We start from the raw sequence: 22624 nt of genomic DNA, 5'->3' as shown, positions 1-22624 counted from the left end.
AGAATACTTAGTGTACCATAAATACCATAAATATAGACCTTACAGTATATTGTTTATTAAATAATGACAAAAATATTTGAATGTGTCTGGCATAGACACATTTTTTTCTTTTCTTTTTTTCCGAGCTGGGGACCGAACCCAGGGCCTTGCGCTTGCTAGGCAAATGCTCTACCACTGAGCTAAATCCCCAACCCTACACATTTTTTAAAAAATATTCTTCTGTGCTTCATGGATCCAAACACAGAACCCGGGGATAGGACAGTAGGCTATATACAGCCTTGAATATTTGTAGGCTTGGAGGCTGTTTTAATTTGAATCAACAGCTTTCCTATACTACAACAAAACACCTCAGATAACAAACTTACAAGGGGGAAAAGTTGTTTTGACTCATAGTTTTGGCCTACTTTTGGCTCATAGTTTTGGGCTGTCTCTTTTCCAAGTTTGCAAAAATGTCAATACGTTTACTTATCTCTAATCTAGAGAAAAGAGAGAACAGATCAGAATCATACAACCTCCTTTAAGGGCACACTATAGTAACCCAAGCCCTCCCTTCAGGCTCTACCATCTCCCAAGGGGGATCAAGCCTTTAATTTGTCCTTTTGAGAATACATCCAAAGTATAGTCTGTGCACACTTGGTTTAGTCCTTGATATCCACTTCCTGCCTCCTGCCTAGGCCTTCTCTTACCTGTTTATCTGGGAACCTCTTCTTCATGCAGGTGTAAGCTGCATCCTTATCAAGTCAAGGGAGAATTCATTCTTCTTGTGATTCCTGGCTCCTAAGTAAATGCCCTCAACTCCTTTGTCATCTAAGCTGCTCCTGTGGGTTTTCTAATCAGATTGCTAGGAGATACTGGTCCCCTCCTCTCTCCTGGCAGCCAGACTTAGAGGCTTCCTCCTTTACTCCCAGTTCCTCCTTTCATGCAACCCCTTCCTTTACCCACTGCCTCCTTCAACCTAGTAAAAGAGAAGCCTCAGTGCTGACTCTTCAAGATTGCTAGTGCTCGCTGAAGGTTGCATGTCAGAGATTATGTCCCAGTGGCTTCTGGGTCTCCTTCATCCCCTCTGTCTCCATCTGTGAGGCAAATGCACTGTGGTTTTCATAAAGGAAAACAAATGCAAGGATCTAGTGAGAGGCATCTCCAGTGAGACTCAGGCATTGTGGTGGTTTGAATAGGTATGGCTCCCATAGACCCATGCGTTTGAATGCTTGGCCCATAGAGAGGGGCGGTATTAGAAGGCATGACTTTGCTGGATTAGGTATGACCTGGGAGGAAGTGGGTTACTGTATGGGTGGGCTCTGAGGTCTCCTATGCTCAAGTGATGCCTAGTGTGGCATGCAGTCTCATTCTTCTGTCTGAGGATTAAGATATTAAAACTCTTGGCCCCTCCAGCCTGCACGCTGCCATGTGTCCCACCACGATGACAGTGGGCTAAACCTCTGAAACTGGAAGCCAGACCCACTTGCAAATTTTTAAATTTTGTTAAGAGTCGCTTTGGTTATGGTGTCTCTTCATCGAGATGGGCAACAAAACCCAAACCAAGGTAGGCATCTTGACAAGTATATTTCATTGTCATCAACCATAAAGAAAATGTGAGGTATTTGCCCAAGAATCACAGGCAGGAATTTGGAGTTTCCAGATTCCCCAAACAGGAAGGAACTGGAAACAAGTAGAGGCAGATTAGAAAGCATTTAAAGAAGCGCGTGTCATCTGTGCAGTCTAAACTTGCTACATCTAACGTTGCGCTCACCATTCCACAGAAGTACTTGTTTGCCTCTGTGGTGAGTTGACTAGAAATGGCCCCCAATGGCTCATAGATCTGAATGTTTTGGTCATTATGAAGTGGTGCTACTTGACAGGGATTAGGAGGTGGGAGGAAGTGTGTAACTGGGGATGGGCTTCAGGGTTTCAAATACTCAAGCCAAGCCAAGTGTCTCTCTCTCTCTACCTATGGTCTGTAGATCCAGATGTAGAACTCTCAGCTACCTCTCCAGCACTATGTCTGCCTGGATGTCACCTCGATGACAATGGCCTAAACCTCTGTAAGCCGGCCCCAATTAAGTGCTTTTCTTTATAAGAGTTGCCATGGTCATAATGTCTCTTCATAACAATAGAACGTCAACTAAGACAGTCCCCAAGCCTTTGCAGCATCTTTGACTTCTCTTTGCCATTTATATTCCATAAATCTAATAGATGCTGCCACAATAACTCTAAAGTATACTCTAGACCTTTGTGTTTGTCTGCAACTTCCTCTCTTCTTACCCGCTGTGTGCCTTTACTGTCCTCGCCTGTGATACCTACCAGCCTCCAACCAGGGTCCTGTTGGGAACAGTTTCCTCTAAGGTTAAAGACTTCCGTCTTGGAGGGAAACTTCTTCAGGCATAGGATCTAAAGGGAAGAGAAACAGCAAGATATTTTCAGACAGGAAGTTCACAAGGAGGCGAAACAACAGAATGTGTTAGAGGCATGTAAAGCACTCTATACTTCATGGAAATTCCCTTAAGAGAGAAAGTGAACAACTCAAAACAGATTCAGGAAGTCCCTGAAATGGATCAGATTCACTAGGCCCCTCCTTGCTCAAGAGTATACAAGCAGTTAAGCTGAGCGATGACTGTAAAGTGTGGTTTGGGTTCCAAGATTTTGTTAGCTATCACCTATGCTGGGGTAGGCTTTGGTGATATAGATGGTTTTGAGTAATATCTGCTCCTGTAAGTAACCCCCGACCCATATCTCAGTAAGAAACCTCAATAAACTTCCTGGGACCACCAAGTTACGCTTTGGTGGTATCCATACTTTGACATGTTGTGGGTTCAAGTGTGGGGTAAATAAATAGATGTGTGTGTTGTATCTTCCCAGAAAAATGTCTGACACACAACAGGTTCCTACTTTTTGTCTTTCTATCCAACATTCCTCACTTAACAAAGTGCTTTAGGAATGTACTGGATCCCATGACTACCCTCTTTAAGCTTTTTTTTGTTTTGTTTTTGTTTTTTTAAGGTTTATTTATTTATTATATACATTGTAGCTAACTTCAGACATACCAGAAGAGGGCATCAGATCTTATTACAGATGGTTGTAAGCCACCATGTGATTGCTGGGATTTGAACTCAGGACCTTTGGAAGAGCAGTTGGTGCTCTTAACAACTGAGCCATCTCTCCAGCCCAGCTTTTTTTGTTTTTTTTAAAGATTTATTTATTTTATTTATATAAGTACACTCTAGCTGTCTTCAGACACACCAGAAGAGGGCATCAGATTCCATTATACATGGTTGTGAGCCACCATGTGCTTGCTTGGGATTTGAACTCAGGACCTCTGGAAGAGCAGTCAGTGCTTTTAACCCCTGAGCCATCTCTCCAGCCCCTCTTTAAGCCTTTATAATGAATAGCTTCCTGTTATCTATGAAATAAAAGCAAACCCTTTATGATAACTTACAGAACTTACCTCTCTTGGACTCTGCCAATGTTTCTGATCTCATCACAGGCCAGGCTCTTGGTCCCACATTCTGTTTCCAGGAGGCCTTGTCTTTTGCTTGTTGCCGTCTCTGGGTTCCTATGTTTGCTCTTTCTTCGGCTTGGAAGACTCTTCCCTGAATATCTATGTTTAGGTTCTTCTCCTCATTCAGACATCAATTCAGTTGTTACTTCAAAAATTTCCATTGTTCTATAGGTTAGAAAAATGCATTTTCTACATGTGTTGTGTTGTACAATGTTTCCTGGAGAATCTTGAGTGGCTTAAGAGTAAACAACAGCTCTCCATCCATCTCATGCCACCCCCCACCCCTTGGGCTGGAAATATAGCACAGTAGCAAGCATATGCTTAGCATGCACAGGGTCCTGGGTCTGAGCCCCAGAACAACAACAACGAAAAAGAAAGAAAGAAAGAAAGAAAGAAAGAAAGAAAGAAAGAAAGAAAGAAAGAAAACCTCTTTTCCCGTTTCCCATTAATTTTGATCCTGTTACTATGATTTGCTTTCTGTGTGGCACTGTAGTCACCTAAATGATCTTGGTCATTGATTTTCTATCTTCTGCACAAAGATGGCAGATCCCTGTGGACACCCACTCAACCAGCACGTTGCCAGACACTGAAAGAGGGCACACGTGTGCATTGTTTAAGGTGGAATGATAGCAAGAAGGGTCTGCAAAGAGGGAAACGTAGGTTTTCTTCCTGGCTCTTCCTTAACTTCCTGAGTCACCGGGGAATCCTGCTTAGGTTTTGTCTTCTTCCAGGTTTGGATAACAGGTGAGTTCTGTAATTACAGGGCTTCTGTGTTTAGCTTTTAGAAGAACTGGATGCTGAGCCTTCATTTCTATGTAGATTATAGCGGCTAACAGGTCCTGAAATGGTCACGGATCAAAAGCAAATTCTCTTACATCCTGGTGATTCTTTTTTTTTTTTTTTTTTTTTTTTGGTTCTTTTTTTCGGAGCTGGGGACCGAACCCAGGGCCTTGCGCTTCCTAGATCAGCGCTCTACCACTGAGCTAAATCCCCAGCCCCCATCCTGGTGATTCTAAAAAGCATTCGAAACCTAGTTCTCTGTAGATTATCCTCTGTCTGAGGCACAGGCAGTAAGGCTCAATCATGGCAGTTTGATGACGTCGGTTGGTTCTGGATGCTTTGCTTTTCACCAGTGCAAAAAGGCCGTGCTTACTCATGGTGGCAAGCTCTGAGTTTGCCTTCGACCCTGCCAGAAACAGCTAAAAAGTATAGTGAGCTCATCTCTCATCTCACCACAGGTGGAAACAGGCTGGGAGAGACTGTGTGTCTATTGGCCTGCCCCACAGTGTGCAGGGCTAATGTAGACTAGAACAAAAACCCCCAGAAACCCTTCTCTCGTCTGTACCCCACGACTCTGGACTTCACTGCGAGCCACCTGTCCTCTGCTGGGGCCCAAACAATGCTCTCATTCTTGTCCATGATGTGAGCTTAAATGTCCACCCTCCCAGGTCCTGCGCTCCCTTACAAGGTTTTCATTGTGCAGTCGAACATCAAAGAGCTCAGCTTCAATAGACCTTGCTTCTGAGACTGAAAAGCACTTCAGTCTCCTGTTGGAATTCATAAACCCAATAAGACCAGGCTCCACACCTCCGACCATTATAAACACAAACGATGAAGTCAATGAGTTAAGAAAATTAATCTCTGAGTGAGAACACCGGGACGAGGGGGGTTTGCAAGAAGTAAATATTTCCAAAGGATAGATACAGTAGAATCTTGGAGACCCATGTAATTAAAGGAGGGAATTCGAGAGATTTCTATACGAAACAAAGGCTAAACAGAAAGTTCATCCCAACCTTGAGAGCTGGCCAGAGACGTTAGCAGTCAGCTGTCTCTTTCCTAGTCTCAGAATTCAGCTGTATTCGATTTGATTATATAAGAAAAGAGAGGAAAGACTTTTGGCCTGAATAACAAGTCATAGGATCATTCTTATCTAAAAGTAGACCCAGTGGTGGTTTTTTTCCATTCTAAAATCTAAAATAAGGTCAGTTCACACACACACACACACACACACACACACACACACACACACACACACACACACACACAATGTGCCAGTACTGCAAGCAACACCTTTTGGTGGGGGGAAGGGGAGGCCTTTGCTTGTGAGTGCAGAGCTGACAGGCGGCCTTTGTTGGCCTGGACTCAGAGAAAGTCCAGATTTCCTAGGAACTGCACAGAAATTCCGTCTTGACTTAGTGCTCAGCAGGTCCGCTGCTGTGGTATGGTGTGACTCCCACCCCATAATTCAGCCACCAGATGCCTTCAGCTTCATCTATACATAAACTAAGGAAGGATCCAACAGCTTTAAGGCTTAAGGGATTCAGGACAGAAGATCAGCTTCTCATTTCAGGTTGGCTACTGAGAAACAGCGTCTCCATTCCCTGGGGGACTTTTGAACCTGCTTTGATAGCTGGTTACAATGGGTCTCATGTGATAATACAATCTGGGTGCACAAGTAAAGGTTTCTAATGACAAATCAGAAGGCAGTAGTTGCGATAGACCGGAAATACTGTGTCCTGAATGGCAGTGAGAAATGACTACCTCTTACCCCTGGAACGGGTGACTATGCTATCTCACAGAACAAAAGGACATAGGGACCTGGCAAAGGCAATCAAATTACAAGACTGGAAATTGGCTGCTGGACTGGGATCAATGTAACTACCAGGGAACAGGAGCTATTCGTCACTGTAACAAACCCCTGAGGTCTTCATCATAGAGGTTATGTTACGGCCACAGGTTCAGAGGCTCAAGTTTGTGCTTTTGGTCCGAGCCAAAGCAACATATCATAAGAGAAGTACATGGCAGAGCAACAGAGCTTCCCTCATGATTAGTTTAAAGAGGGACAAGGACACCAGAATCTCAGGATCTTCTTCAAGGGCACACACTCCTCAGTGACATTAACACTCATGGAAGTTCTGTCTGTAAACATTTTACCACCTTCCAATAGCACCTGTCTTAGGTAGGGTCTTATTGCTGTGAACAGATACCGTGACCAATGCGAGCTTCATAAAGGACAACATTTAGTTGGGACTGGCTTACAGGTTCAGAGGTTCAGTCCATTATCATCAAGGCTGGGGTATGGCAGCATCCAGGCAGGCATGGTGCAGGAGGAGCTGAGTTCTATATCTTCACCTGAAAAAAGTCAGGAACAGACTGAGCATCCTCAGGCAGCTAGGAGGAAGGTCTCCAAGCCCACCCGACAGTGACACACTTCCTCCAACAAGGCTACCCCTTGTGCTACTCCCTTGGCCAAGCATATGCAAACCATCGCAGCACTACCCTGGGAACAAGATTTTCCTTTCTGGATATTTGGGACACACTTAAGAGTCAAACTATGCCAGCTTGTTATAAGAAGGAGGCAGATGAGAGGGTTAGAGTCCGGCGAGGAGGGACAGTCATGAAAGCAGGAGTTGGGGTGGGGATTTTCAGGTGCCAGTCTTCTGGAAGGCAGAAGAATGGGTGTGCACTAGGAAACATGTTCCTTGAGGAACTGGATGGGTCAGGAAAGGAGATCTTCCCAAGAACACAGAGCTCACCGAAACTTTGACTTTAGTTAAACAAGATGCATTTAGACTTCTGATCTCTGAGTCCACAAAGACATTAATTTGTGTTGTTTCAAGCCATTTCAAGTGTGTAATAATTTGTTACAGTGTAGTAGAAAACAGCTGTTATTAAACACGTTTAAAAAAAGATTTGTTTTTATTTTATGTGGTGTTTGAGTGTTTTGTATGTATATCTGTGCATCATGTGTGTGCAGTGTCTTCAGTGCTGAAGAGGGCACCATCTCCCCCAGAACTGGAGCTACAGGTGATTATGAGCCATCATGTTGGTGCTGGGATTGAACCCAAGTCCTCTGGAAGAGCAGCCAGCGCTCTTAATCTCTGATCTGCTTCTCTGGTCCATAAGCACCACTTTTAAAAACCTGAATGCAAATGTCTTTGACAATGGATTTGGTAACTATTAATGTATGTATTGTATCTGCAAGCAGGGTGAAGACATTTGTTGTGATTTTTATATGAAGTGATCCACAAAAGACTCATGTATCAGAGCTTGAGTCTCAACTGGTGATAGCTAAGTGGTAGCCAAAACCTCCGAAACCACAAAGTAACCAGGAATCTTTCCCTATTTAAGCTGCTTTATACCAAGTGTTTGACACAATGATAACAATAACAATAATAACAATAATAATAAAAGCCTAACACAAAGACCAAGAGGAAAAGACAAAACACTCAAATACAGAGGACCAAAATATCAGGAGCTTAGTGACTCCTCTTGTGCTTGCTAGACCACAGTGATCTGTTCTAATCACACTGTCACCAGAATCCAACTCAGGCCAAACCGTGTTTGCATCTACATCAATATGTGGAACACAGTATTGGGATATAGATAATGACCTTAGATCTTAAAACGATGCTTCAGGCTTGCCAGACTTTCTTCCTTCTCCATTACTCTGTCAGGGGCATGGCTATGGTGTATTAGAAGTAATGAGCAGCTGAAACAGAAAGACTTTGAGAATTAGCATTCTTTGGCAATAAATAAATAAATAAATCCAGTTAATTAAAATACTCATTTTCAAGGTTCCCCACTGGCCATTTTATTTAGAAACAACAATGGGTATAACAGCTACCATATTGGGACCAAGAGTATCGCATTCACTAGAATCCTGGATCTCGGAGCCAGTGTCTCCATGCTGTGGAGACTGTCTGGGAGCACCCACCCTTCTCCAGCCCACAGTGCTATTTTATTTTTGTCCTAAGAAAGCTAAAGCTATATTATTTCTTTGCTCATCACATCCCATTCCTTCCCAATTAGCATATCAGCCCCACAAAGGCAGGAGCCGCATCTAATTCACTGTTGCCACTGTCACATCTGGAACAGTATGGAAATAATGTCTGTGCTTAAACAATAGTCCTTGAACGAACAGCACATTATAAACCGCTCAGAGGTCCTTTGGTGAGGGAGCAGGAACCCTGTGCTTGCACTGTGTGCACCCTCAGGTCAGCCCTGCGGCGAGGGTAGGAGGTACCATTCCCATTGTGCACGTGAAGCCCGTGAGGTCAGGCGCGTTTGACAAAAGGCAATCTAGGTGCTCTAGTGAAGACACAGCCTAACACAGTGAATGACCCTTCTGACCGAGGAGTTGCTAAGCAGCCACATTGAGCTAATCGGAATGTAAGAGGAGAAGAGGTGCTTAAGAAGAAATGTAAACACACTGGAGCAGACAGCGCTCAGCCCGTGTGCCTCTAAATACGCACATCGCTCAGGCTGAGAGTGACCCTTACAGAAACACATTCTCCCATGCAATATGTCCCTAAGTGGAAAGACACCAGCTTCATTTGGAAGGCACGTCGTCAGGACTGGAGGAAGTAAAACAGCATGTTATTATAGCTTCCCCGTGTTTTCCTGAACCCCATTCCTAAAACATCACCTATCCCTGCCAACCCCCACCAAAACTTGGAATCCTAGTGGTTAGCGTTTCTTGTCCACTTGCAGAACTTCGTAGCTAGACTCCTTCTCTCTTGCCCTGCACTTCCCAGAGCTGTCAAGAGCTTTCTAGGGGAGGCAGCTAATGATCTGACCCTGTAACTCACTTGACACACTGCGAATGTAAGGCCCGTGTGATGGAGTTCCCAGTCTAACCCCTGACCTCATTCTGGCCCACTCCTTTAAGCCTTGCTCTGTCTTGTGCTCTTCATGAGAGCTGAATTGTAGCTGCTCCTCCTCCACAGGGAGAAGCCCTGTCACCGGGGCCTCACTAAAATGTCACCTCCACAGAGAAGACTTTTCCTCGTGCATGTCCATCTCTGCCTAAGTCTTTGAATAGTGTTTAACACTTTCTAATGCAGGGTGACTTTAAATGCCACCGAATGGCAAGCCCCACAAAGGCAGGCCTGCTCTGCAGCCTTGTTGGAGGAAGTTGCCTGATGTCAGGGACTCCATGTGTCATCCTCCTTGGGAAGTGGGCAAGTGCACAGCTAGTTATGGTTTCTTTTTTTTCTTTTGCTTATCGGTATTTCATTAGGAGTGGGAGTGAATTTACTATATTGCATATGCTGGGCATGGTGGTGCACGCCTATAATCCCAGTACTCAGGAGGCAGAGGCAGGCAGATCTCTCAGTTCAAGGCCAGCCTGGCCTATACAGAGAGTTACAGGCAAACAGAGATTACACACACACACACACACACACACACACACACACACACACACACACACACACGATTGTCCAAGACCATATATAGCTGTAAGTTTTGAAATGAGTTCTTAACCCATTCCTGTCTGAGTCTCATTCATAGGTTCTCTCTATAGCACGGGGAGATTTAGGATTTGGCAGCCTGTGTGTGTGGTAGAAATATCAGAGTGAGCATCTCAGGCTGGGCACCACTGTTGATCAGCTGAATGACCTTACAGAAGCCATGAGTTCTGTGAACTCTGCTTCTTCCTGTAGAAGGCAAAGCCTGTAATACCCCATTCACAGGATAGGCGTGGACGTTCGTGAGCTAACATTCTTATTAGATTTAGCGAGGCATCTGAACCCAGTAGTCCCTCAATAAATAAGAGCAGCGATGTCATCAGCATCAGCACCAAAAGTTCATCAGTGTGGATGAACTGCCCATATCTTCTGTGTTCCTCAAAGTTACACTAAGTCCCAGCTCTGTCAGTGAGTCAGAGGGTTTCCATCCTGGCTAGTTTCCTATCAATTTGACACAAATTGGAGTTACCTGAAAGGAAGGAACAACAATTGAGAAAACACCTCCATATGATCTGGTAAGGCATTTTCTTAGTGGTCATTGGGGGAGGGCCCAGCCCACTGTGGGTGGGACCAGCCCCTAGGCTGGTGGTCCTGAGTTCTGTAAGAAAGTAGGCTGAGCAAGTCAGGGGAAGCAAGCCCTCCATGCGGCCCTCCATGGCTTCTGCATCAGCTCCTGCCTCCAAGGTTCCTGCTGTGTTTGAATTGCTACCCTGGCTTCTTTCCATAATGAACAGTGCTGTGGCCGTGTAAGCTGAATAAGCCCTTTCCACCCCCAGTGTCTTCAGTCATGGTGTTCTACCACAGCCATAGTAACCATAGCTAAGACAGTTTCCTAAAACAATCAATTGTGTGCTGGGTATTTTATGTCAAATTGACACAAGTCAAAGTCATCTGAGGGGAGAGAGCCTCAGTCTAGAAAACGCCTCTGTAATATCTAGTTGTAGAGCATTTTCTTAATTAGTTATTGATGGGGGAAGGTGCAGACCATTGAGGGTGGTAGCATCACCCCTGGGCTGGTGGTCCTGGGTTCTATAAGAAGCAAGCTGAGCAAGCCATCGAGAGCAAGCCAGTAAGCAGCACCCCTTCATGGCCTCTGCATCAGCTCCTGCCTCCAGGTTCCTGCCCTGTTTGAGTTCCTGTCCTGACTTCCTTTGATGATGAACAGTGATGTGGAAGTGTAAGCCAAATAAACCTTTTCCTCCCCAACTTGCTTTTGGTTATGATGGTTCATCACAGCAGTAGAAACCATAAGACAAGTCATTTCTTCCTTCATTCAGGGCTTCCCCTGTGTAGGAGCTCAAAGTGGATGCTGTTCTTGGTAGACATGGGGAAGAGGATCCACATGACTAATCTCTATTAGCTTGAGGGAAGTAGAAGGTAGTCTTCTCCTCTTTGAAAGTCAGCATGGCTGCTAATTCTCAAGGTATCGATGTTTTGACTGATGGGGCTTCGGTTAGATCACTAGAACATTTTGCTCATAGGCATTCTTCTTCTGTCTCTTTGTCTATGATTCTGTCTCTGACTCTGTCACACTCTCTGTCTCTTTCTCTGTCTCTCTGTCTCTGTCTCTCTGTCTGTCTCTGTCTCTCTGTCTGTCTCTGTCTGTCTCTGTTTGTCTCTGTCTGTCTCTGTCTCTGTCTCTGTCTCTGTCTCTGTCTCTGTCTCTGTCTCTCTGTCTCTCTCTCTCTGTCTCTCTCTCTCTCTCTCTCTCTCTCTCTCTCTCTCTCTCTCATTAGCCCTTGTGTTAACCACAGCTCTATCAACAATCGAACCGCGCTCAGCCTTGAGGCTAAGTCCCTAGTTTCTTCAGGTTTAATTTCTCTCACATGAATGACGCTGGGTCCCTCTTATTCGACTGAACAGAATTAAGTGCTAAAGAGACTGCATAATTAGAAGATAAAATTACCGCAAATCTAATTTCACAGATCTTAATTAGTTTTATTTGCCGTTCCAGAATTAGACAATAGTACTCACTGACAAAGAGAGGTCCAGAAGGGCCCTGCCCAGCATATCAAAGGAGGACAGCAAACAAAGTGAGCCACTGACCAGGCTGACTGGCCTTAGCTCCTTCCTACTGGAACTGGACTCCAGTAGTTGACTTGTGACTGACTGGGATTCAGCTACAAGTCCAGTTACAGGAATCTTTTCATACCAAGAGGTTCACTAGACACAGAAAAAAACCTTTAGGCCGAACTTACAACATAGAAGGAGGTGACCTAAAGCCAAACTTAGTTTGTGACCAGAATGGAATGCAGCTCCCCTGAGACCATGCCACAGACTGTATACCCTATGTCTCCTGTGGGTGACGGCTGCCCTTTCTCTATTTATTTTAGGTACTCGAATACGTGAGCCACTATAATGCACAGGTAGTGTCTGCAGTCTTTAGTGATCGTTGAAAATTCCTCGATTTTCCCAGCATCCTCCCTTTTATTCATGACCATCCAAGTGGAGGAACATCTCAGGAGCCTTTGAGGCTACAGAGTTGGTTCCATATACAACCTGGTGGGCTCTGGTACATCAGGCCCAGGGCCCACATTAGCTAAGAGCTGGGGCCTCATCCTGACCACTTTCTAAGAACAGAGCAGGGTGACTGTGGCTCAAGTTCTGTACAGTCATAGGATGCCTTGGAATCCAACTTAGGTAGAAGGGCTGGGTTCTAGCATCTGACTTGAGACATATGAGCAACCTTTGGAATTCTGCAACATTGCGGCATTGGTCATGAGAGATAATTAAAACGAGATAATTAAAAGCCAATTAACAAGGCACTTTATTAACTTGTAAAAGACCAAACCTTTCTCCCACTCAGATATTTACCACCAAATGTTCTTGCACACAGTTGAGAATGCCCAGCACGATGAAGCGGTGCAAAGAGATTGGATTCGCGAAGCTGATGATTAAGAAAGTAAGTCTCACAGATGAGGAAGGAGGTGCCGGGGTCAGGCTGGCACACCGAACCGCATCCTCTCTAACTGTTAGCAACCTCTCTCTTGTTCAGCTTTGACCTCAGCTTCTGAACCCATGAAGGTGAGAGAGAGCTCGGCCTTCACTTTTCAACAGTATGCGGGATCTACAGTCTGAATCTTAAATGGCCCGCACAAGCTCATGTTTAGAGAGGAGGGTAGGGAGTTTGGGTATTTCCACAGGACACCCCATCTCCAACCCCCACCCCCACAGCCTTGGGACTTTGTTTTTCATCTCCAGATCCCTTTCCTCATCCAGGTCTGAGATTTCTGAGTCTAGGCAACAAGTGATATAGTTCTTGTGGGAGAGCAAGTTCTTAGAGAAGAAAGCTAACACTTTAGGATGAGCTTTAGTGAGAGAGAGAGAGAGAGAGAGAGAGAGAGAGAGAGAGAGAGTCATCTCTGGGCAGGTGTGATCAGGCCTTGGGGTAGGTTAGCAACAAAGACAGCATGATGGGTTCTTGTGTGGAAAGAGAGGCATCCCTTTAAAATTCCAGAGAGGAGCCGCATGAAAAGCCCACTTAAAGCAGGTGTTCTCAACGTGTGGGTCGTGACTCCTTCATAGGTTAACGTTCCACGGGAGTCATATGACAGATACCCAGAGTATCACACATTTTCATTACAATGGAAATTGCAGTTATGAATTCGCAATGAAAATAAGTTTATGGTTGAGGGTCAGCACGACATGGGGAAAAGGGGTAAAGAATCACAACATTAAGGAGACCGAGGACCACTGGCTTGGTTTACCTGACCGTGGTTGGTTTGCTTCAGGGACCTTGCTGGTGGGGCTCCAGAGTTGAGGGCATTTCATGTCTCTTGCCATCACCTTCCTGTCAGCATCATAGTCTCCCTGTCAAACTCTATCTCTTTCAGAGTCTTAAGTGGTTGCACATGTCTACACACTGTGTGGGAAATAACTTCACTCCAGTTAGAATGACAAAATCGTGAGAAAAAAAAAAAACAACAAGGATCACCCAGTGAGCTGAGTAAATGCTTCTCAACAAGACTTCCTGTGTATTCGACCTCTAACTTACTTGAAAATATTCCTCATAACTGGCTTTAAATAGCCTCAGTTAGTCACACAGAGTAAACCCACTGGTTAGCTCTATAATTAAGAACATAACATTGGGGGCTGCAGAGATGGCTCAGTGGTTAAGAGCACTGCCTGCTCTTCCAGAGGTCCTGAGTTCAATTCCCAGCAACCACATGGTGGCTCACGATCATCTGTAATGGGATCTGATGCCCTCTTCTGGTGTGTCTGAAGGCATCTACAGTGTACTCATATACATAAAATAAATAAATCTTTAAAAAAAGAGAGAACATAACACTGGGTCATATCCAAATAAGGTAAATGCTATGTCAAGTCCATTCACCTATGGCAAGAACCCAGAGTGGCCAATCAGATTCCTCCTGTTTGCCCCCATATTGAACATATAAAAACTTGCTGCTCCTATTGGGGTGGAGTGCCTAAACTTCCAGCTTTGAATGTTGCCCAAATATGTGTGTGTGTGTGTGTGTGTGTGTGTGTGTGTGTGTATACATATATATGTATATTCAAAATGAGCCATACTTTGGTAGATGAGATTATGGATCATACTATTTTTCTTCTCTTGGCCACGTTCACAGGGGTCTCTCCTCCTTGGATCATGAGCCCCAGGTAGCCAAGGGTTCCACAGCTGAACACCCTTGGCTCTAATAGAGCACAGAACAGCTGCACCGGGAGCAGGTTACCAGACAGGCTTGTTAACAAGTCCTTCCCTCACTAGCTCCTGCCAAAAGTTGTTGTCAGGATATCTTGTTACGTACAAGATAAATTAGAGGTGGGAGCCCGGCCAGGGGTGAGAATCCTCTGGAGATATCCCAGAGGGACCTCATCCAATTGTTTAGGCGGATTGCCTGGCTGAGCCAATCAGAATATTCAAGAGACCAGGTAAACGCTTTTGACTAACGTCTCTACCATCCTGGTTGCTAGAGACCAAGGTTGAAGTGAAACTTGAGTGTACAGTTGCCAAATCTCTTGATCTGTTCCTCATTTTCCTTTCTTAACAATAGTCACTGCAACGCCACATAGAAAAGGGTAGAATTCCAATGGCTGTCCTTGCTGCAGCTGTGTAAGATCACCTAGTGCCACCCTCTCTTGCAGCTGGAACTCGGGGTCTTTTGGGTGTTCCACACTGTGGAGGAGAGCCCCGCCTCCCATTTCACCTTCATCCTTCCCTTCGTCCCTCTTCTGCAACTGAGAGCTGAGTTTCAAAAGTCACTTCCAGCCAAGGTCTTCCTGTGTATGTGACACTGCCAGGCTAAGATTGATTTACCAAATAAAAGGACATTAGAAATCCACAGAGTCAGATCAATCTTTAATGAAAAACCAACAAACATTAAAAAGCCACCATTAAGTAGCTCGGGGTTGAAGGCAACTCAAGCTAATTGGCACCCATAGGCTTTCACTGGCTGCCAAGTTCCAGGGAACTGGCTGTCACCCCAGCTCCACCAAAGGAAGCCAACAGGGCAGGGTTGCTAATTAGGGGGATGTGGGCTGCAAAGCGCCCCTCTCCAAATGGACTTTCTTCTTCGCATAGGCATTGCCCTGAAACTTGTAACTTGCCTTGATCAGTAGCGAAGACATCACTAAGTGGCTTCTGTTCTCGCTCCACAGGGCATTATCAACCAGCTCCCCAGTGACCGAGGGGCAGGAGGTAGGAAGCTATACTTGGAGTGAGAAGTGTATTCACAGTGCTAGAGCAATGGGCAGCGGCGTGTGCTGTTGGATCTTTGGAAATATAAAACAGAATGACTCCCTTTGCAAACATTTAATTGTCAGAGTTTTCTCTAATTAACTGGTTTCCAACTATTTTTTTCCCAACCCTAGGCACTCATTAGAAGTCCCTGGGCTGAGGGCCGGATGCCTAACACAGGCAGCTATCCAGTGATTCTGGAGATGGATACTAAACCTCAGCAATCATGGCGGCACATCTCCCAGCATAATTGTCCTTAGTAGGGCAGGATTAAACACTTCTGCTCCACAGTAATAGACAGTTGCATCATTACACTGTTTTTCTTTATTGTTTTTCTTTTTTATGGAACAGGGTCTTGCTATATAGCCCAGGATGGTTATTAACTTTCAACCCGGTTGTCTCATCCTCCCAAGGGCTAGGATTGTAGATTTGTGACTTCTTCACCATATAGTTGGTCCTCCTTCTTCTCTCCTCCCCCCCTCCTCCTTCATGTATTTTGTGTGTTATATATCCAGATGTGTGCACATGAATGTACCCATGTGTGTGCATGTGTATTCTTGTGTATAGGGGTCATTGTCAGATGTCCGTGGCTTCCCACCCTACTTTTTTGAGATGTGGTCTTTCACCGGATCTAGGACTTACCAGCTTGGCTGGCCTGGTTGTTCAGCAAGCCCCTGGCTCTGCCTCAGTACCAGGATGACAGACACGTGCTGCTACACCCAACTTTTTATGTGGGTGCTGGGGATATGAATTCAGTTCCTCAGACTTATGCAACCAACACTTTACCGATGAGTCATGTACCCAGTCCAGGGTACCTTTTTTATACAACAGTTTTACAAACATATAACAAAAAAGCAAAAGCATCATCTAGGACTCTAAAAAGGCCTCATTTTTGCAGTCTCCAGTTCATCCTCCTGGCTTTGAATATATCCATTCATGGAGTAGTTTGTGTCTACAAAATAATTTTTTTTCTCAGAGACATGTATCAGGCTGCAAGAACTGCCATAACAAAATACCACAGGCTGGACAGATTAAACCACAGGAACAGGTTTTTCAGTTCTGAGGCCCTGAAGTCTGAGCAAGATGATATTATTGTTTTTAAGGTTGTTTCTTCAAGAGCCTGTCTGTCTCCTTGGCTTGCAGATGTCCGTCTTGTCCCTGTGTTCTCATGAGGTCTTCCTTCTGTGTGCATTTGTGTCCTGGCCACCTCTCTTTATAAGGTCATATTTGGATTAGGACCCATGAATATGAGCTCATTTTGCATCAGTTACCTCTTCAAAGGGACCTTGACTTCTCCAACTAATTGCATTCTTGAGTACTGGGAATTAGGATGTCAACATATGAGTTGGGAAGAGGGACAAATTCAGCCCATAAGGAGCATTTTTTTTTTTAAAGGAAAACACTTTGCAGTCCCAGTCCTTTATTTCCTTTTTGTCCATTAGGCCATGAATTCCTATGGAATGGGCTCCAGCAGCTCAGGCTCCTTTCTGTTAGTCCTCACAAAGTGGGCTTCTCTGGGTGGCTCAGACTGGAGCTTCAGCTGAACCCAGGTGCCCTTCTCTTTGGCTTCCTTTTTCTTCTGATCACTCTCCTTCACCCGCTTCAGGAAGCTGTCTCTGCTCTTTGAGTGCTTGATCTGCTCAATCCGCACATTGATCCTCTTGGCCAGAATCTTGCCTTTAACTTGCTTGTTTACAATGATGCCCAGGGCATGCTGGGTGACATTGTAGACTCTTCCAGTTTTGCTGTGGTAACAATAATGGGGCATTCTTTTTTGAACAGTGTCCATTCTCTTGATGTCTACAATATCACCCTTCTTGTAGATTCACATGTATGTGGCAAAAGGAATGACTCCATGTCTCCTAAAAGGGCTAGAGAACATATACAGAGTACCTCTCTTCCTTCCTTTTGTGTTTGTCATTTTGGCGAGTTACTGGAAGATGGCTGCCCTGGGGCAGCCATAAGGAGCATTTTGAAGTCATGGTAGCTGTTTTTAAAATTATCATGGTGGGGTTGTGGGGGAAGTTTACAACAATTCTACTTTAAGACAAGTTTATTTAATAAAAGAAAAAAGAAGACAATGAGAACAAGCAGAAGTTGCTTAGGTGTGTGTAATAAAAAGGCCTTGAACCACAGCCCATCGAGAAGGGAAATGATGCCAGAGGACAAAAGTCCTGGGCTCACTGAAACTCACTCCAGCTACATCCCTGTAAAGATGCCATCGATTGTCCGCCCATCTGGGCTCTCAAAGGCCTCCCTTGTCCGAGTTGGCCCAGACAGCCCAGGTTGCTGTTAGAGCATGGTGCCATGGAGCACCCCTTCCTAAAATGTCTCTCTTTTCTTGGCACGGCAGGTGCTCATGAATTTGTAGGAATTTAAAAGGCAGTGCGCTCTACATCATGGGAGTTCTAGACATTCATTAAAATACCATAGTGTTCTCACCTTAATAGTTCCTTCTCGGGGCTGGGAAGATGGGACCTAAGTTCAATTCCCAGAACCCACATTAAAAAGTGTGGCTTGGTGGTATGTGCTTGTAATCTCAGAGCTAGGTAGGCAGAGTCAGGAACCTCCTTGTGACTTGCTGACCAGCATGTCTACTTAAACTAGAGGCACCAGGTCAATGAGAGTTTTGTCTTAACAACAAAACATGGCCGATGATGACTAAAGAGGAGCAAACACGGAAGTTTGACCACTGGCTTCTGCATATGTGTGTACATATATACGCCTGTACATACATGAATGAATAAAAATAATAAATAATTCTGTAAATGTGTAGGTCCTGGGAAATACCACCCCTGTGGGTTTGAACCTAAGCACTGTTTAATGTTTTACAAAATTGTATGATTCAAGAGAAGAGCAAGTAAAGAAGAAGAGAAAGAGGAGGAGGAGAGGGAGGAGGAGGGGGAAGGGGAGGGGGAGGGGGAGAGGAGGAGGAGAAGGAGGAGGAGGAGGAGGAGGAGGAGGAGGAGGAGGAGGAGGAGAAGAAGAAGAAGAAGAAGAAGAAGAAGAAGAAGAAGAAGAAGAAGAAGAAGAAGTAGAAGAGGAAGAAGAGGAAGAGGAAGAGGAAGAGGAAGAAGAAGAAAAAATTAAATCAGAGAAGAGATTTAAATGTGGGTGTGTGGTGTGTGGGCATGTGTGTAACATGTGTTTGTGTGTACATGTATAGTATTTGCTTATGTATGATGTACATTTGTGGGATATGCACAATCAAGGAACCAAGGATACAGAGTTGTAGGACCCTTGTCAACTGTCATGGAGAGGAACTACCAATACCTCAGGTATGGATTACAAAGACCAATCTGGAAGGGACTGGAGAGATGGCTCCATACTGAAGCTCACAGCCACCTGTAACTCCAGTTCCAGGGAATCCAATGAGGCCCTCCTCTAGCCTGATCAGCACCAGGCATACACGTGGTAGACAGACATATGCCAGACAAAATATCCATTTACATAAAATAAAAGAGATTTAATTTCATCTAAGTATTTATTAAAAGGAACATGTCTAGAAAAAGTTGATACAACAATTGATGACTCGAATGAGAATGGCCTCCATAAATGGCTGCCATATTGGAACGCTTGGTTATCAGTTAGTGGAACTATTTGGGAAGGATTGGAAATGTGGTCTTGTTAGAGGAGGTGTATCACTGGGGCTGGGTTTTGAGGTTTCAAAACCCTGTGTCAGGCCTAGTCTCTCTCTCTCTCTCTCTCTCTCTCTCTCTCTCTCTCTCTCCTCCCTCTCTCCTTCCCTCCTTTTCTCCCTCCTTCTTTCCCTGAAGATCAGGATGTGAAGCTCTTCTTTACTGCTCCAGCACCATGCCTGTTTGTTCCTTGCCACAGGGATCACAGGCTAACCCTGTAAAACTGACCAAATTCTTTCTTTCATAAGAGTTGTTTGGGTCATGGTATCTTCTCATAGCAGTAGAATAGTAACTAAGACTCTGTGAGCCTGAGTTTGTGCAAATGAATATCTCAGTCCCATGACTTCAGCTTCAGGAAAGACAAAGGTTGTCGTTTATATAAATTTTATCTCCCTGTCTTGCCACTGTCCCATTCCCTCTGGAGTTGGTTGTTGAGAAGTCATATGTACTTCTATGTACAAATAACCATGCAAACAATGAAATGAATAAGATGTAGTCACTATTCTCAATGGGTTTGGACAGTAGCCAGGTCATGTTGTCTAGAGAATTAAGGCTGGACACAACTGAAGTACTAAGAAGATTTTAGTCAGTGATAAACTACTTCTGCAGGAAAACAGTCCAGGTTGAGCTGAGTTCACCTGAGTTGCACAGAGATGGCCAAGAGTTTTGGTCTGTGATGAACTGGGCCTATCGTTTAGACCTATACAAAGGCAGAGTATTATGGGGAAAATGAGTGAGAACACCACCCATCTTCTTGGGGCCTGGAAGGAGAAAAGAGGAGGAGGAACAGGACAGTTATCTCACAGACTCTTATAGGGAGGTCACCCCTGATGACCTAAGAGCTCCTGCTAGGTCTCACCTCTTAAAGTTGTCCACTTTCCAATGGTATCAACATGGGGGAAAGCCCTTAAGTCAGGAACCTTGGAGGACAATCTAGACCCAAGCTGTAGCCTATGGTTCATGCAACAACTATGGCAGGGTTAGCCACATCAAACCTATGTGTGCTTGCTGGCTGGAGCTGAATGAAGACAGGTTCCCAGCCTCCTATAAAGACTAGGGAATGGGCCTGGTTTTTTCATTTTTCTATTGAATGAGCAGAAAGCTTGTTTAGTAGCCTTGAGATTTTTAAGGCAATGGGTCCAGGATCTCTGAGACAAGGTTTTAAACTGTTAGAAACTAGGCTAGAGTACACACAAGTCTTTAGAGGCCATAGTTGAAGCTCAGACAAGAATAAGGCTCAAAGAACATGACTGGATGTTGATGAAGGACAGTCTTTGTCATTACACAGGTTCAAAGATTACCAACACTATGGAACTTATAGAGCAACGCAAAGGCTTTCTTAGGGTGATATGAATTCAGTCATCCCTGAAGACTAGGCTCAAAGCAAGGAAAACTGAGAAGGGAAACACAGAAGAGGTGGGATTGGTTCTAATGAATCGGGCCCAGCCATTTTGTTTGTTTGCTTGCTTGTTAGTTTTACCTGATTTGTTTTAGATTGCATTTATCAGATGAGAGGTTCAGTAGGAAAGAAAAAGCCACTGAACATATTTATAATAAGATGCGAGTCAACTTTCGGTCAATCACTCGTTTCTAAAAGGTCTTTCTTTCAGTCCTAAGCCCACTCCAAACCAAGAGGCAAACAAACCTATGACTTCATAAGCAACTCACACTGTGATCCCTGTCAGTGAGAAACTGGATCCTGGCTAGGCACACAGTAATTTAACAGGGGCCAGTTTGGGCCTCAATAAAACCTGGTCATTACAGAACATGGGAGACCTGGCTCCTCCTTCAAGAACCTGTCCAGAGTGGCTAAAACTGGTCTCCTGAATTAGACATTGGTAAGCAGAGAAAACAGCATGGGCTGAGGGACTTCCAAAAGTCTTTTCTTGCTTGCAAGGAAAGTAGGCCAAAAACAGCAACCAGAGTAGACTAGAGTTTATAAAAGCTATCTAGATTCCACCTCAGGAATGTGAGCGAACTCAAGTTTTTCCTAAGTAGTATCTTTGTGTGCAATTTTCCTTACAAAAATAAAATGAAACTACAGTTGAGTTTGGGTCACTGTTACTTTTCTACAGTTTTTTTCCCCTGCCTTAAGGAAGGGTCTTGCTATATAGTCCAGGCTGGTCTTGAACTCATGGTTTCTGCATCCACATCCCTAGTGCTGTGATTAAGCATGAACCACTATGCATGGCTCCTACATATCCTAAGCTCAAAAGGAGATGTGTTTATCTCTTATCTGTGGTACCTAGATTTTGGATAGCCTGTAAAAGTGTGTGTGTGTGTGTGTGTGTGTGTGTGTGTGTGTGTGTGTGAGAGAGAGAGAGAGAGAGAGAGAGAGAGAGAGAGAGAGAGAGAGAGATGAAATAGAAATAAAATTATCTAGGGGATAAAGAGGGCAGAGAGGAAGGATGTTGAAAGGGACAATAAGAAGGAGTAGGTATGAGTAATAGGTTCAACACACAACATATTCCTATAGGAAATCATAAATGAGTAAAGGTTTTTAAAGTTAAGAAAACTTTGTAGCATTAAAATAAATGTCGAGACTATGGGGTGTTGCCATGGTTTGGACATGGTTTAAGTGTGTTCCCCAAACTGTCATGTTCTTAGCCCCCTGCTTGACAATACTAGCAGGAGGTAGGACCTCCAGAGGGATGAGCTCCTGGAAGTACTTTTGGCTTTGAGTGTTGCTACTTTCACAGGGGTTTATGGTGTCTGTTTGGAGAGGCAACTGAATTCTCACTAGAATTCTCTAATCGTAATAGAAGCCCAGGCCTGACCACAGGATCATGCTGCGCTTTCTCTCTCCCTTATGAGCACCCATGCTCTCACTTCTGCCTTGCTGCCACCAACTATGAGATACATACCCAAACTGGACCATGCTTTTAGGTTTTCAGCCACCAAAACTCTGAGGTAGATAGATGATTTTTATATGTTACTTAGCTTGTGTTATTCGCCATAGCAATGGGAAAGTGGCTCACGGAGATTCGGTAGAGACCATAGCTTTTAAGCAAGGAAGAATTCTTTCATCATTCTCCTACCTCAGATTTCCCTGCACATGGTGCAGTGCTGACTTCTTTGGCCATAGAGAGCGCAAGCATGCATAAGCTGGTTTCCTTGTATTGTTAGCAGTGGCAGGCACCACTTCCTTCAATTGCTGGGCCCGAGAGTCATCTGTGCTTGTCATTAGAGTCATCTGTGCTTGTCATTAGACCCCATGCTGTTTCTGCGCTCTCTTTTCCTTTTATTAGTTGGGAAAACAGCATTGTAAATGATTAACTTCACTGTTTTAAGTAAGCTGAAATAAATGCATGGCTTTGGGCTAACACTAACTAGATATCACGGTTCATAACTCTAGTGGGTGAGCAGTAGAGGTGAATTATAAATGAACTTGGAATATGGATGAGACTTGCTCTCTGCTTCTATTCTTTGTCCCCTTCATTTCCAGTTCCATCTCTTAGCAACAAACATAAGACCTTAATATTTCCCTTTTGCAACCTCTGCATTCAGCTAATTCTTATACCTCTGTGGAAATCAAATTATCACA

At 44.4% G+C, this 22624-nt stretch overlaps 1 long non-coding RNA gene and 1 pseudogene across 1 annotated transcript; both read right to left on the bottom strand.

The window, feature by feature from the left end:
* Nucleotides 1-178: 178 nt before the first annotated feature.
* LOC134482397 (uncharacterized) lies at nucleotides 179-22279 on the bottom strand. The gene is made up of 5 exons (XR_010058437.1): nucleotides 22119-22279; nucleotides 7891-7988; nucleotides 6536-6628; nucleotides 3443-3661; nucleotides 179-2388 (listed from the first exon to the last, which is right to left on the bottom strand). It is a non-coding gene; the product is annotated as an uncharacterized LOC134482397 (long non-coding RNA).
* On the bottom strand, nucleotides 16881-18139 carry Rpl21-ps23 (ribosomal protein L21, pseudogene 23; annotated as a pseudogene).
* Nucleotides 22280-22624: the final 345 nt, after the last annotated feature.

Source organism: Rattus norvegicus, chromosome 16, assembly GCF_036323735.1.
Source record: "Rattus norvegicus strain BN/NHsdMcwi chromosome 16, GRCr8, whole genome shotgun sequence".
NCBI lineage: Eukaryota > Metazoa > Chordata > Mammalia > Rodentia > Muridae > Rattus > Rattus norvegicus.
Note: the sequence above shows the minus strand (reverse complement) of the source record. Positions and strands in the feature narration are given on the sequence as shown.